This window comes from Heterocephalus glaber, unplaced genomic scaffold, assembly GCF_053883595.1.
Source record: "Heterocephalus glaber isolate CG9 unplaced genomic scaffold, H.glaber_assembly_v1.0 deba00001743, whole genome shotgun sequence".
Lineage (NCBI taxonomy): Eukaryota > Metazoa > Chordata > Mammalia > Rodentia > Bathyergidae > Heterocephalus > Heterocephalus glaber.
The window spans coordinates 3,208,276-3,225,468 of record NW_028258449.1 but is presented as its reverse complement, the minus strand read 5'-3'; the positions used below and the strand labels follow the sequence as shown (position 1 = coordinate 3,225,468).

The 17,193-nt window shown below is 40.8% G+C and overlaps 1 long non-coding RNA gene and 1 pseudogene across 2 annotated transcripts in view; both read left to right on the top strand.

Annotated features, from left to right (window-relative positions):
- LOC106008418 (uncharacterized) overlaps positions 1–17,193 on the top strand; it is a 45,764-nt gene that overhangs the window by 6,606 nt on the left and 21,965 nt on the right. The gene's annotated exons all lie outside the window — the stretch shown is intronic.
- LOC147821406 (protein S100-A10 pseudogene) overlaps positions 549–17,193 on the top strand; it is a 38,358-nt pseudogene continuing 21,713 nt past the window's right edge. Inside the window, exon 1 of the transcript XR_015447047.1 lies at positions 549–17,193. This exon is cut by the window's right edge and continues 21,713 nt beyond it. The product of XR_015447047.1 is annotated as a protein S100-A10 pseudogene (transcript).

Sequence of the window (17,193 nt, the reverse complement as noted above, 5' to 3'; positions counted from 1 at the left end):
TAAAATTAAGAAAATAAAAATGAGAAAAGCACAAAGATATTGATGACAAGTTGTCAGAGAGGGAGAAGAATGACAGAGTCCAATTTCAGGAAAAGGTGAGATAGTCGCTATTGGTCTCACAGTTCACATATCACAAAAAATGAACGGGGACTGAGACCAAATGGATTTGGTGACCAAAATGTCACTTAGGAAATCTGTCCTTAGGAAATAAGTGAAAAGATTCATGCAAAAATATATCAACCTCAGGATTGTTTATGATATCAAAAATATCTGGAGTATCCTAAATTAGTATATGAACAATTAGTAGATAAATTATATTTATACCATGAGTACTGTGCAGCAGTTAAAGTGATATTTTGAAGAATTTTATGGTAGAGGATAATGCTGAGGAAAACAGTGTAGGAAACTAAAACAAATGTATATGTAAAATCAACTATACAGAATGCATAGAGACATCTTCAAAGAATGTGAAAAAATGTTACCATTACCTCTTGATAGTGTGAATGTGAATATTATCTTTTTATTTTTCTCTACTTTCTAAAATTATTTTAATGAATTTATTTTTTAAATCAAAACTTTTATTAGTATTACTAATACTGTCACTATATCATCAAATTGAGATTTGGTTCAGATGTATTTAGTGATATATCTTTAGAATGTATTAAAATCTCTCTGTATAGATACATTATGAAAATCTTAGGATTTTGTGTTTGACATCCGAGGAGAGATTTTCCTAGCAAACTCTAGTTATATATAAGTTCTGGCATTTTTCTCACATTTTAATAGTGATAAGACATAAAGCCTATAAACACATTTAATACAGCATTTGCATTGCAATACCTATTGTTTCTAATATGTCATTCCTCCATTCTTACTGAGTTCATTTCCATTCTTGTGGAATTAGATCTTTTGGTAGTTCTTTCAAGATGGTTCCATGGGTAAGCTCTCCTACAATATCTATGCCTGGAAATGTTTTTATTTTGCCCTTGGGTGATAATGTAGTTTGATGTGGAATTCTGCATAGATGGTTCATTTCTCACAATACTTTGAAGACCTTTTTCTGTTGTTTGTTGGCATCTGTTGGTGAGAGAGTGGTTCTCAGTCAGGTTGCCCTTTCTTTGTGGAAAAGGTACCTTTCCTGTCCTGTTATTTAAAAGATATTTTCCTTCTTTGACATTTTGTAGTTTTTAGAATGATGAATAAACGTGTGGTTTTGGTTCTATTAATTTTCCTTGGGATTTAGAATGCTTTTTAAATTTGTGGATTCATATTTTTCCAATTCTGGAAATGTCTCAACCATTATTACTTCACATAATGTCTATTGAAATAACGCTGCTTGATGTATTTTGGAGCATCTCATTCTACCCTCCAGCTCAGTAACCCTCTCATATCTCTTTCTCTATGCTGTGTTCTGAATGAATTCCCTGAATCTTCCAATTTGTGCTCTTAAATGGTGCCTAGTATTTATACCATTCAATGAGAAATTTCTTCTTTCGATGAATATTATTTTTTTTTTTTGGTACCGGGGATTGAACTTGGGTCATTGCGCTTACACAGCAGGCGGCGAAACCAGTGAGCTAAATCCCTGGCCCCTATTATTTATTTTTTCAATGACTATTTCTAGAATCAGCTAGTTTTTAATTCAATTTATTTTTGTATGTGTTTGTGTGGTTCTGGGGAATGAACCCAGGGCCTTTGCCATTCCCTGTCTTTTTCTTTCTTTTTTTCTTTCTTTCTTTTTCTTTCTTTCTTTCTTTCTTTCTTTCTTTCTTTCTTTCTTTCTTTCTTTCTCTTTCTTGAAAGAATCTCACTAAGTCACTAAGTTGCTCAGCCTGGTCTTGAACTTGCAATCCCCCTGCCTTTGCCGCTCTGAGTGCTGGTATTATGGGCAAGTGCCAGTACACCTGGTTCCATTTGTCATTTAAAAAAATATTTTATTCTTACCTCATGAACTCCATTCCTATTTTTAAAAAAATCTCTTTGTATATTTTAAACATACTTATTCTAAAAAATATTTGCGTATTGTCTAGAGTTTCTCATTATTACTTCTCCCATATATTGCACATGCTGTCTCTTATGATGTCAGATTTCCTCCAATGCCTTTTAAGTTTGGTTTGTGAACTCATGTTCACAGGAATTCTGTCCTGCAGTGGTCCTGTGCTTGCCCTGTCATGAAGCCATTCCTGTAGCTGGACCCAGTTACAGTCATTGCTTGGCTGTGGGTTTGTACAACACAAAGCCTAAAAAAGTAGAATCATCCCCTCCTAGTATGCAGTCTGAGTTGCTGATTCTTTGTGCTTGGTCCTGTTTGATAGTCACTGTGCACTGCAGAGTCTCAACACTTGCGGATTTCGCTCTGTGGCACCAAAAGATTTTTCTCTTTTTTTGAGAGTTCAGCAGTGCAGTAAAACAATTAATCAACAGTTTTGGTGTGTTTGGCAAGAGGGCAAAAGGGTGAATGAACTAATTTCCTTTAAGTTCTTTGTCAATATTCTGTTGTACTTTGGGTAATTTTAATTGCTAAAAGAGAAATGCCACTTCAAGAGCATTATTTCAAGTAAATAGTGAAGATGAGAAGGCAGATTAAAGTGTTTCAAGAAATAAATATAGAATATGAAGGCTATAAATATAGGCTCCCACCCTCCCCCTCTTTATTACATATCATCATCTATCATTTATTTGTCACTCTGTAAGAAAGTATTATGCTTACCATTTTTTTTTTCCTACAAGAAAAAGGACACAAAAGTACACTTGAGTGGAAGGCTAGGAACCAGTGAGGAATGATCTTAGATGAAGAGGCTAGGGAAGAGAAACATCTTTTTCAGGAAAAAGAGAAGGAAGAAATATTGAGGCAGAGAAAGTTAGGGTGGGGGAGCCCTCACGGGGTGAGATCTTACTCTCTAAGTAAGGCCTAGAGGGAGAACCATACCAAGGGAGGGTGCGTGTTTGGAGACTATGGTTTGAAGAAGTGAAATTGCAGCAATACGCTGGTCAGACTCTCCACGAGGACTGTAATGATTACGCACTGCAAATGTGTACTGAGATAAACAAAAATGTAGAAAGTAAGAGCCAGTCCAGTGTGAGGACCCGTCCTACAGCATCCCTACTCCTGCTCCCCACTTTCCTGGTCTGCTGGCTACTACCATTCCCTGCCTCACCATATGTCTCTCACCATGGCCAAAACAAATGGAGAGGCTGCACTGTTGCAAAACATTTCCTCACACATTTCCGCTCATAGGAGGGAACAGCCCATCACTGTGCTAGTGTGTTGAGCATTAGATGGAGATGTGGGTAAGGAGGAATGCTGGCTGTTCGGGGCGAGGGGCCAGAGGAGGCCAGTCCTGTATGAGGCATTCTTGCTGATTTCTGGAGCGGATGAGTTAACTGATGCACAACTGTGTGGGAAAGGCGTGGGAAGGTGAGCACCCACAGTTCAAGGTGCCAAGAGGTTTTCTGGAACGTTTCAGACAATGTCTCTGATGCTTTCTGAACAGTAAGCAGATTCACAGTTCATGTCAAACTCACATATGGCTAAAACTGTATTTGTCAGTTGTCCCCGGGTCTGCGTTCACATAATGCTGTTTCTGTATGGGTTGGTTTTAAACAATAGATGAGTTCTCACGTCACACGAAGTAAAGCATTCATGAGCTGGAGCCTCAGTGAGGCTCTAATGAGCAGTGAGTCAGGGGCCCGGGCTATGGACCTACCAGTCCTGCCACCCACGTGTGATTTGAAGTGAGTGTCTTCATTTCAATACCCCTCTGTTTTCTCCTGTAAAATGAAGGCATTTGACAATTGATTTCTGAAAATTTATGATGTGTAAATTAAAGCTTTAAAACTTTAATTCATATAACCTTCCATAAAGGAAAAGACCATATTATAATCACTTAACAATCACTTCTCAACTGAAATATCTAATACATTTGCTAATAATATGTCAGTTTCTCAGAAAATATTTTAGGTTTGTTTAAGCTCCCTTTAGTTTTTATTTCCTGAAGGCGAAGATTGCCTTCTCAACACAGGTTAGCCATCCTCATTGTTACCTAGATTTTATACACAGGAGAAGAAAAATCACACTGCCTGGTACCCAAATCCAGTTGTTTGCTAAAATTAATTTCACTAAATTATATTGATCTGAATGCTTTAGTATAGGTTTTTAAAATAAGCTTTATTTCTTCCTTTTCTTAAAAAAATTCCTAATAATAAGCTTGAGTCATTTCTAGCTAAATGGATGCACCTTGAGACCATACTCTTAAGTGAAATAAACACATCCTTAAATACTGCATTGTTTCTCTGGTGTGATAAACCGAAAGTGGAAATAAGGACCAAAATGTATAATAGAGATTGGGAAATGGGAAGAAAATGTTCAAATGAGAAGGGGAATGGGGGTTGGGGGGCAGAAGGACAAGAAAAAAAGAGACTAAAAGGAAAAAATGGTAACAAAGCTTTTGTAAATAAGGAGGGGAAGAAAGGTTGAAGGAGGGAAATGGGAAAAAAGAAGCAAGATGTAACATGTACAGATACAAATTCCCTATGACGAATGTTATCATTATGTATATCTAAAATGTACCAATAAATGTTTTGCTTTAAAAATGCATCCCTAATATACACTAGATTGGCTCTTACAAATAAGCATTCATCTCCATCAACTGGTTTCACGCCCTGTCAAACTTGTTATACCTCCTATGGTCTTACATGTCATAATCATATTATAAATATTTGCTTTTAATTTATCTGAAAATAACTCAGATACTACAGTTACAAACATAAAACCTTATCTTTTCTTTGATGCTGAAGCTTAAAAAGCTTAACAAGAAAACATAATGCCAGCAACTCTGTGGCTGCCAGCTGTTTCCAAGGAAACAGAGTAGATCATCAAAAACAAAATAAGGATTTTTCAACCTGATTACTCTTTTCACTGGTTCAGTCTTCATTGCTGTAAAATGAAACTCAACATAACCTCAGCCTTGCAATACTGAATTTAATTCTGTCTGTGCTGTCTCTCATGACTGAAACCAGGCAAAGAATGTAATCTCCTGGGTTCTATGGTGGTTTGCTTGTAGAAAGAGTTAAAGTACTTCACAAAGATGAAGAACACCTTGTGAATATAAAGCATTCTGCATGTTTACTGAATAGCCTGATATATTTTAACCTCTGCAATGTCAAATGTTTCCACTATTGAAATCAGATTTTATATTTCTTGGGAATACTATTGAAAGGTCGCCGAAGAAGGGGGCACACATGGACGTCCAAGCAAGCTTTATTGGGGTGGCAGTCTGCAGCCTGCAGGGCTGACTCACAGGATGGAGATCAGCCACAGAATGGGCTGAACTGGGGGTTTATATGGGACTTTGCAGGAGGGAGAGCATTAGTCTGCTGGTGGGGGAGGTGGGTAATTGGGGCAGGGGTGTGTAACAATAGGTTTTGGTTGGGGGGATGGAGTAACTGCTTTCCGGAAGCCCCTATCTTGCTGGAATATCTGACCAAGGAACCCGTGGGGCAGAAAGACCTTAACTAGGCAGAAAGTCACTAACAAAGGGAGGTCATGCCTTAGCTATGCGGAAGTTCCCTGCTCCTTGTGACCGGAGTGGGGCAGGGGGAAAGGAGAGGAGGGGGCTTGCTCTGTGGGGGCTCTGAAATACCTAACAACTATAAGAAAGTCATGGGAATTTATAAGAAAAGGATAAAGACTTCCAGCCTGAAATGTTTTCTTTAAAGAAATAAGAATGAGAGAGGGGAAAGGATGCAAAAGGGAGGGATGTCAAGGGCAAATAACTGGACTTCCATCCAAACCAGCAAAATACCACTAATAATGTTGTTTTCTGTCCCACAGATTTGTGCTTACTTTGGACAAAATTATGATCCTGAAAAACACAACTAATAATATTTTGTGAGATAGATACCAAAGCTCAGTTTAGCATTATTATGTTGCTCAGTGGTGCTATGAGTTTTGTAAAAAGCAGTATTCCATTATATAAAATTTTTAAAGTCAGAGAATTCTTTTCAGGGTAAACTGCATAATAGAAATTTGCTGTAGTGAAAGAACAGTTTAAGAGGCATTAGACGAGGCCTCCCGCCTGCCGCCCGCAGCCCGAGAGCCCCGGTTTTGACAGACGTCACCAAAATGCCATCCCAAATGGAACACGCCATGGAAACCATGATGTTTACATTTCACAGATTTGCCGGGGACAAAGGCTGCTTAACAAAGGCGGACCTGCGAGTCCTCATAGAAAAGGAGTTCCCTGGGTTTTTGGAAAATCAAAAAGATCCTCTGGCTGTGGACAAAGTCCTGAAGGACCTGGACCAGTGCCGAGACGGCACAGTGGTCTTCCAGAGCTTCCTTTCACTAATCGCAGGCCTCACCATTGCGTGCAATGATTATTTTGTAGTGCACATGAAGCAGAAGGGAAAGAAGTAGGAAGAATTGAACATTTACTCCTGCCCAGATGAGAGTTCTCCCAAAGGGCTACTTACGGAATCTGCCCCTCAGTTTCCCTGTGTATAAAGATTTCATGAGCAGATCAGGACCCTTAGAAAATGTACAAATAACATCCAACTCGCATTGGACAAGCAGAGAAAGGAAAGTTAGTTAAATGCTAGATAAGCTTTTGATTTTTATATTGTTTGCATATTCTTGCCCTCAATAAATAAAGTCTTTTTTTTTTTTTTAAAGCATTAGACGATGTCTTGATAATTTCAGATAATGAATACTGCAGTTCAGCTAATAGGTCTAATGGGAAAGGATGATTAATGTACCCATTATTTGGGGTCTTACTTTGTATCTGTTTTCTGCTTATGCATCTATTTCCTGCAAAGAATTTAAAGTTTCCAAAGGTATGAGCTGTATGAAGATCTTGGTCATTTTTTTATACCTAAGCCCAGTGAAGGGCCTTGGTTCTTTGTTTTTTTCTGCTGGGTACCCAGGATCAAACTCAGAACCTTGAGCTTGCCAGGCAGGTGTGGCGCCACTGAGCTAAATCCCCGGCCCCAGTGAAGGGCCTTGGAATTGGAGGTACTCTGTAAGTATTTTTGAAGAAATTTTAAAATTTATTTAAGCAACACTCTATATTTCAGTTAAAAGCTTTAGCTACATTTGGGCTTGTTATGAAATGAAAAATTATGGCATTCAAACAATTTAATTAAAAATAATAATAGCCAAGGTAGATTATTTAGTGTAAAACAACTCCCCAAAAGACTTGGAGCATAAACTATGAATATGGAAGACTATGTTAAAAGAGAGTTACCAGTAACACATGGTGTATTAAGAGAGGATGCCAACAACACATGGAACGGTGTGTGCTTGGGTTGAGAATAGTAAGGCACATGATGGTTGGTTTTGGCTAAAGTGCACGATGTGCTTAGGCAAAGCATGGAACTTGAGACATTTGGAAAGGATCATGAAGGACCGGGACACGTGTCCTCTTCTCTCTATGGAGGAGGTCAGGCTAAATCAGGGGTCAGCGCCTTCCTATAAAGGACCAGAGAGGGAATCTGTTAAGGAATATGTAAAATGACTACAGGCAATAGCACCATCCCTAGATAAGGAAATGCCTGCAGCATTTCTTAACTGCAACCCCCCACTTGAATTGGGCCAGGTGTCCAAACAAAAAAACAATTACCATGCCTTGCTAGCAAAAGTACACATAGACCTGAAGCTTCCATAAATCACATTGATAGAAAAAATTTTAAGTAGCTTAGTAGATTGACTATGAAGGTAATTGTAGAAGCAAAATAAGTAGTGTGTTCCTTTAAGATTTGCTTAGTAGTGTATTCCTTTAAGATTTGCTTTTTTCTGTTGCTCTAGAAGTTTAAGGTGTTAACCAGTAATTTAATTACAGATAACATTTTAACCTAACAAAGTTGCAAATGCCTAAGTGAATTTACAATGTAGATGTGCCTATCTTGTGTCTGTGACTTGTAGGTAGGAATTGTATTTACATATCAAAGACCACAAGGAAGGAGATACTGACTAACAAAAGTATAAAGCAAGAGACTAACAAAAGAGGAGGTGGACTTTGACCAGACCAGTTTCTGGCGGTCTCACGGGCTTGCAAGTAAATCTTCATGGTTTTACCTGAGTTCTGTGTCTTTGAGCATTTCTTTCCAAGATTCCTGTAACAAATCTTGTTAGCTTCGAAGGCCAGGAGGCTTCTGTGATAGTTCTTTAGCTCTACGTAGCTTCATGGGTGAGAGGAGCCGCGCATGCGGGCAGGTCAATTACTCATTTAAGATCATGATTCACTGTATATAAACCATTGCTATTCTCTAATTATTTTGTTATGCAAATTTATTTTTTTATAGAAGTAAGAGGTATTTTATATTTACTTTATTAATATTTACTTGTATTATGTTAAAATTAAAAAACATACAGGGGACCAGATTTGTCCTGTTGGTCATGGTTTGTGATCCCTGAACTAGAAGATATGTAATTCAATATTCTACATTCAGTGTCCTTTATCTGTAAGTGTTGACATGAGCCTACATAAATTTCCTGATTTTCCAAACTCATCGGACATCTGTCGAGAAATGTGACTGATGGGGAAATTCACAGGCAAATTTAGGCTTATGATTCAACTTTTAGCTAAACGTGTCCATATTCTAGAGTTCTATATATATATCATCATGTATATATGAAATATTGTGGCACAGCTTGATGTAGTACTATGACTAATTTTATAGTAGGTCCATTTTTATAGTAATGTACTAGCTTCTTTATTAATCCAATGAACAGTGAGATCCAGCAAAGGTCTAACAATGACTGTAATTTTTTAAAAAATTATTTTATTGGTACATTTTAGGTATACAAAATGTTTACATTTATCATTGGGTGCTTGTACCTGTACATGATGTATCTTGGTTCTTATTTTTTCCTCATTCCCTGTGCACCCTTCACCCACTCCACCCTTTCCTGTGGGACTGTGTGATTCAAAAGTTAATTACTCCCCTAGGTTCTGTTGTAAATTTGATGGTTGGAGTGTGTTTGCCTCGGGACAATGGACAATCAGTAATAGGGCGAGATTACTCAGCCATCTGTTTGCCCTAAATCCAAATGTCCCGGGGCCCAGTATCTATAGGACAATCTGTAAATGTGCTGACTGTCCACACAGGGTGGTCCTGACTATTAGTCAGGATGTCTGCTGACCATCAGCATGTGACAGTGAGCCACTAACCTTTGTTCTTTTCTTTCTGTAAATCTACATGTTAACCCCCCCCCAACCCCCTATAAAACAGCCTCGGACTCTGAGCCAGTTGCCTCTCTGAGCTATTTTGCTTCGGGAGTGCCGTCTGGCCAGACTAATAAAGGTCTGTTTCCCAACTTGGCTGGTGTGTTCCTTCCCGGGTGTTCTTCGCTGTAGCCAGCTCCTTGGAGCGTTTGGTAAGACTCTTGGTCTTACATTCTGAAGGCACCGCTGGGATTCCTGGATGTGCTCCACTTCAGCTCTTTGGAGCATTGGGTAAGGCCCTTGGCCTTGCATTCTGGAGGCACCGCTGGGATCCCTGGGTGTGCTTCACTATAGTCAGCTCCTCGGAGCGTTTGGGTAAGGCCCTCGGTCTTACATCCCTATTTACATAGATTTCTTTTCCATATTTTTTCTTTTCTCATAATTTTTCCTTTCCCTCTTCCCTTTCCCCTTCCCCTCCCACCACCCCTATCCCCCTGGACCTTTTCCTATTTCAAATTATCAATTATTCATTTTAATCATTTTCATCCTTATTTATACTTTCAGTTTCTCACACTAGAGAAACTATTCGGTATTTACACATGTGTGTCCTATTTATTTCACTTAAGAGTATGGCCTCAATATGCATGCATTTAGCTATAAATGACTCTAGTTTCTCATTCTTTATGGCTGAGTACTACTCCATTTTATTAAAAAACCACATCTTTATCCAGTTTCCAGTTGATGGGCACTTGGGCTCTTTCTAAGCTTTAGCTATTACAAACTGTGCCACTATAAACATGAGTGCACATATATCACTGTGGTATGATTCTTTTAATTCTTTGGGGAAGATTCCCAGCAGGGGAATGGCTGGATCAAATGGGACCTCTAGCCCTAGTTCTTTGAGGTATCTCCATACTGATTTCCACAGTGGTTGCACCAGTCTGCCCTCCTGCCAACAATGGAGCAGGGTTCCTTTCTCCCCACACCCCCTCCAGCATTTGTTATTGGTTGATTTCTTGATAGCAGCCACTCTTTCTGGGGTGAGGTGGAATCTGTGTTTTTTTCATCTGCATCTCTCGAATGACCAGTGATGTTGAACATTTTTTCATATATTTATTTGCTGCTTTTACTTCTTTGTCTGAGAAATGTCTGTTTATTTCAGATGCCCATTTTTGACTTGGGTCTTTAGTGATGAATATGTAACATTTTGAGATTTCAGCAAAAACATCACTGTGATATGAAAATATGTGATTTTTAAATTTTAATGTAATATAAGTAGGTATTAATGAAAGTATAAAAAGCACTCTTCTATGAAAAATGAAAGAAAATTTCAGGAGGAAATAATTAGAGAATATCAATAGTTAATACACTATATACCATGATCTTAAAAGAATAGCCAAAATGTTACTCAATAGATTCATTCTTTTTCATGGGTGGGGGGTGGGGGGGTGGTTTTTTTCTTTTTGAGACAGGGTTAGGCTGGCCTCAAACTCATGGTAATCCTTCTGCCTCAGCTTCCTAAGTTCTGGGATTACAGGTGTGCGTCACCACACTTGCCTAATAGATTCATTCTTAATAACTACAAAATATAATTTTAATAAGCATGTTCAAACACATATAGAAAACCCTCCTATGGAACTTTATCGCAACATAAATGCCTTAAATTTATTTATCTTCTTATCTATTAGAGGGCAAGGGACCAAAGTAAGTCACTCAAATGTCAGGACATTTATATAGCACCAGAAAGCTAAACACGCACAAAACTCTACATTTGCCATTCTCACCATCTGAGGGTTTCACCTGTAAAATTCTTGTTTTTTACTGGTACAATTTAGATATACATGATGATCACACTCATCATAGGGAAGTTGTACCTCTGCGTGATATATCTTGATTCTTCTTTTTTTCCCATTCCCCTTGTATACATTTCCCTGATCCGGTTGCAAGGCCACTGAAGGGGGGAAGCTTTTTAAAAGAAATTTAAAAATTGTGCTAAAAATAGAAAGGTTTCTATTCTACTTGAAGGAAAGCACCTGTCAGTCAAAAGGGTTAAGAGTGGGCACCAAGGGGCACTTCCATGAAGGAGCGCTGTAGGGATCTTGTTTGCACTGGCGGCCAGCTTTGAATGCCAGTTTACTTAGGACCTGGCAAGAAGCAGGGGTAGTTTCCCAAGACTGGAATCCAAATAAACTTTCCCCAGCTAATAGCATAGTGTAAGGAGGGCTGGTCCAGTTTTCACCTGTGACTCACTATTTTTATGATTTGGGGATTTAGTTCTTTTGAACCTCAATTTCCTCATCTGCAACATGGGAAGAATAATCCTCTCCTGGGAATTGTTGGAAAGTGTCCAGATATCTGTATAAAGTGCTGGATATGTAACAGGCACTCAATAAAGGCAGCTCTGAGCTTCATAGCACTTGGCTGCCCAGGAAAACTAGTACTTGTCCCAGAACCATAAAAACACTCTTCTGATACCAAAAAGGAAAGAAAAAGGAAACATGAACAGCTCTTTAAGACAAGCAAAATCATCTTTCTACCTATCAAAGAGACTAGCATGGTGAATTGCATGGAACTGACGTTCAGAAGCTTTGCCAGAAGGTGGAAGTCTAACAGGAGAGATAAATGTGCTTTATCTACAAGCTGGAAGGTAGTGAAAGACTTTCTCTTTAGGGGCTAGGAATCCCTCCATGCAAAGTGGGTTTCAGTGGAGGTAACAGTTCTGTGGACTGTAGATTATTACCCTGCCGCACCTACAGCCCCGAGCACGGTCCTGCGAGTTTCCGGCATTTCTCTTTGGGGCTCTCTGGACAGCTCTGTGTTTTTCCTCTGCTACTGCAAGGCCTGCTCCAAACCTCACCTGCTCCTGTCCTCTCAAAGCTTTTCTGTCAGGTGCCAGCTGCCAGAGTTCTGCTTCAAAGCCGCTGTGAGATGAAATTCCTGGAGACTCCAGGCCCACTGGCGGTGGTGGGGAAGCCAGGGACACACAAAAGGGCTCTGGCTCAGCCGCTTTCCAAACCCACAATCCGTGAGTCACTTTAGGTTGGCTCCAAGAGCTCCTGGGGGCGGGAGGTCGCCTGACCAGTAAGCATTTGGTTCTTTGAGGGGTCACAGTGTCAACAGGGAGTCTGTCTGGGAGGGGTTAGCCTGATTTTCAATCTGTTATTTCTCTTCCTGTGCCTGCCACTTCCTGCCCCAGCCTCCTGCCACATCCTGGTGCCCAGCTGGGTGGAGGGCGAGGGATTCTTCTGTCACATAATTAATGGATGCTGAGATGGGTCCTTTCAAGGCAGCTATTGTAAAGACTCCAAAAGCAAGGGCAGGATGGAGGTCAGAGGTCACACACCCTACTCTTTGCCAAGGCTTAGCCAAGAGAAATGAAGTGGGGAGCAGAACACAGTCAACAATCGATGATACCACATCTGAACAGAAGAAAGGAGAGAACCAGGGAGTAAGGAACGGACAAAATGACTGAGCACCAGCTTCTCCTGGAGGCCGAGATTTGCTCCTGGGGGTCTGCTCCTTACCCTTCTGCCCAGGGCCTTCCATCCTAAATAGGCAGTGGCCATGGCACGTGGCAGTAGGTGACAGCCCTTGCACTTGCAGGTTTGTAGCAGCATTATTCATAATGGTCTCAAGGTAGAAGCAACTCAACTTTCCATCAACAGTGAGTGGATAAACAAAATATATGTGTGTTTTTTTAGGGGCTATGAAATGTGACCAGGGGAAGAGTACACTTGGGTGTGTGCGCACGCACACACACACACACAGCAGTATTACTCAGTGTTACACAGGAAGGGAATTCCAACACTGCTATAATATGTTTGAACTTTGAGGATATTATGAAAAGTGCATAAGCCAGTCACAAAAGGATAATCACACTATAATTCCACTTACGTGATACCTAGAGTGGTCTTATTTATAGAGATAGAAAGAAGACTAGTGGTTGGCAGGGGTCGGGGAGAGAGGAACAAACAGTTACTTTTAATGAGTATAGACTTCCAGTTTTTCAGGATAAGATTTATGTAGAGGGATGGTAATAACAGTTGTACAGTGGTGTGAGTGCCACTAAACTGTACATTGGAAGTGGCAGAGATGGGACATTTTTATGTATTTTACCACAGTTTTTTTTAAGTGAGAGATGGTCTGGAAGATTATCATTTTTCATAGCAGCAGGTGACTGGGTACACGTGAATCCTGTCCCTGAAGCATGTGATGTCTAGTGATTCTTTTTTTTCAGAGAAAGGAAAATATAAAAAGATTTTTTAGAATTTTTAGGAATTTTTTAATGGAAGTGTCTTCCATTGGTGAAAAGTCAGCACTTTGCTGCCATGATGATGCTTTCCTGAGCAGTGATGAACAGCCCACCCCATGAAGAAGGACCACCATGAGAATGGCCAAGGGGACCAGATGTGAGCACAGCGTGTGGCCCAGGCACAGTGTGTGTGGGAAAAACCCAGAAAGAGAAAGGGATAAAGTGAGGGGGAAATGGAGAGAATAGGGAATGGGAAGCAGAAAGCCATGTGTAAGGGAGGCAGAAGAATGTAGAAAAGGCTTTCTGCTGTGGAGGATTGTGAACCCCAACAGCAAGAATAACAAAGACTTTGAAACTTAAGAGTCTGTCAGCAGAAGAGCTCAGTGGAGAAGTCACTGCAGAGTAAAACAAGACGAGACAGATTTTTCTGTCCCCCCCACACTGAGCAAAACAACACTAGAGGAAGAAACAGAGGCAGGGATGCTCTCCATCTCTGACCTGTAAGATCCCACAACTCTCGAGGAGAAAGGAGGCCTCACCAACATGCTGCTCTCTAGAGAACAAGCTTTCCGGCCAGAACCACCTGGAGGGTTTTTAGAACGAGAAATGGCCACACCCAGAGACTGCTCTGTGGTGGCGTTGGGTGGAGTCTGAACACCTACATTTCTGGTAAGTTTCCAGGTGGTGCTGAGGCCCCTGGATTAAGGCCCACTCTTTGCAAACCATGACCTTAGAATGAAAGAGGGAGAGGATATTAGTGATTGGCTGAGTACATTCAAGGTTTTCTCAAGTGCTTAAAAAGGAAGGCCGAATCAAGAACTATAGGGAGAGACTGTATTGAATTTATATTAGGTAAATTTATCCACATTTGGTTTCTTTAAAGGCCAGGAACTTTATAGTCAGAACTGGGCAACATGGCTTTCTAGCAGTATGCCTTGGTCAAGTTACTTAGCCCTATTCTCCTCATCTGTAAAATTGGGCTAATGAGTACTGACTCAATGGGATTTCTTGGAAGATTGTGATTGATGTAAGTTGGGGAGGTGCCTCAGTGGTTCAGTGTTTGTGTAGCACGTATGAAGGCCTGAATTCGACCTCCCAGGACTAAGGCTGATGCATGTACGGGACTCAGCACGGTAGCAAGGCACAGGGTAAGGAGAGCATGCATTTCTTTTCAGTATCCCAGTATCCATCTCTGTTCCTCCTTTGTCAGCCCTAATTACCTGTCCACTACTGTATATAACCTTTTGAAATCTGAATCTTAGAAACAAAGCCAAGATAATAACCTGTCATTCTGATCCTTTCAACTTACCATGGAAACCAATTCCTCCGGTGGCAGGAGATTTATAGACAGAAGTGTAAGGATATATATTTCCCTCATGGAAATGTCTAACCCATGAGTATTCCCTCCAGTGGTTACTGAAGGGGGAGAAAGATAACTCCAGAGGCTTTCTGAGTGAATTAATTAGCTTGCAATTGCAATATTATGCACTGTCTTGTATTCATAGCCCTCCATGAGAAGTGTTGCAAGGGAAACAAAGGGTTTCTGTCCTTTAATTGGATGAAAAGCTGAAGCTAGATAAGAGGGAGTGTAATTTTTTATTATCTAAAAATTCAATAAAGAATTAATTTGGGAGGAGACTGGTATTTCAATAAGGCTGAAATACATGACCACTTTTGGCTCTCTTCCGTTAGAAGATGTACTTACAGTTGAGAAATGACTGGGTTAATGGTTTCCTTTAATACACCACACAGCCATGTGTCAGGACTACTAGACCACATGCTACAGTCCTTTGGGATGCAAATCTTTGCCTTCTGTGACCCCAGAACCCGTTGTTTAAAATCTTAAGAAGACAAGCTTTGATCTGTGTGGCTCCGTTCCACAGGGTTCTCCCTCGGCATCCAGCGACACATAAATGAGCTGTGTGCTCTCCGGGTCGGAGCTTTTCATTCTGTTTTTTAAATGATCCCCCTTTCAGTGGCTTCAAATAGCAGACACCTCTGGACTAGACATCGTCCTCTCTCTCCTTGTGAACAGAATTTTCTCTTCTACATAATGACGCGCTTCAGGGGAGGCCGACTCCAGGTCCAGCTCTGTGTGGGGGTGGGGGTGCTATTTCGTTGCACTGATTGACACGTGATGACATGATTCTGGCTGATTAAGAAGATGGCAGGCTGAGGGAGACATATGGGAAGCTTTTCTGCACTCTTAAAGGAACACATGAGGCGGAGGTAGCCTTTGCTGTTGTGTGTGCTTTATGAGTTAGAGTTCTTCAGGAGAAGAGAATCTAGGGCATTCATAGATAGGCTTACAGAATCAGAGGCGGGGTAGTGCACAGTGGAATGACCCTCTGCACACTGGAAGACCAGAGGGTCTGGAAGCTGGAACCTGCAGAACAAGGGAACTTGAACATGCAGAGCCAGCCCAAGACTGAAGGTCTGGAGGCTCTCTGGAGAATCGCTGGTGTGTCTTCACTGAGCTGCTGAGGAACTGCAGTCTGATGTTCACAGGCAATGGCCATAGCAAAGGAGGCACCGACTCAACTAGAATGGTGATTTTCAAAACACAGGCTGACCTCTTCTCTTCCATTCCATCTCATCACAAGCCAATAGGATGGTACACCCACAAGCAGGGCAAGTTGTCCCCCTCCATTCGCTGGCTCGCATGCCAGTCATCTCTGGAAACATCCCACAGACACACCCAGAATCCGACAGGCATCTCTTGGTCCTGTGAGGTTGACAGTCACAGTTAGCCATCCTGTTTGTTTGTGCTTGCATGTGATCCAGGATTGGGACAATCACAGTACAACCAGAAGGGTAACTGACCTACCAGATGGAAAGACAGGACCTAAACATCCAAGACCAGGAGAGTCACTGAGGGGTTGAATCAGGGATCCTGGAAACAGCCTTCTTGAAGGCTCTTTGGCAAATGAGAAAACAGAATTTCCTATTATCTGAGCTTCTTCAGGTTTGGTTTTCAGTTACTTACAGACAGCATTTTCCTAACAGCCATCTATAGGAAACCCATCCTTTGAATGGATGAAGTTTTCAGAAAAGATTCCAAAGAGAGCTTGCAAACGAGAAACTTTTGAAGGTGATGAGTGACGCTGTTATCTTGATAGTTACCATGGTGTCCTGAGCCTCAACCATTGCCACAGTTCACTGCACTGTCTCCTCAGCGTGTGTGGTCTGCTGTCAGTTAACCACAACTCCGATGACCTGCTCTGGGCCCAGCACAATAGGTAAATTATTACCTATATTAACAATAAAAAGCACACTAGGAAAATCCATTTGGAAATTTAAAAATACTTCTAGAAATTCATGGGTCAAAGAAAAACTCGGGATAAAAATTTAGAAGTTCATTAGACTTAAACAATGGTAGCAACCTTATGCATACAGCCAAGTGTCACGAGGTGAAGTTGCTGTCTTAAGTGCTCACACAAGAAAATGGGGCTTGACATTATTAATCTACATTGGAAGAAAGAATAATGAAATTAATAGAAAATATATAACAGAAGAGATCAACAAAGAAAGGTCAACCTTGAAATGACTACTTAAACTTAAAACAGCCAAATTCCAGAAAAAAATATGTGAAACAATGATTGAAAGACAGTGGCCATCAGAGAAGATGATAAGATGGAAAACACGAGCAGAGCCTCATGTTTAGCATCTCGAGAGTTTCCGGGCCAGGGCTGGGGATGAGGCTCCTCACTGGGTGGGGCAGAAGAGTCCAGGGAGAGCCCAGCACCTGGCAGGATGGGGTCTGGGGCCCAGAGAGCT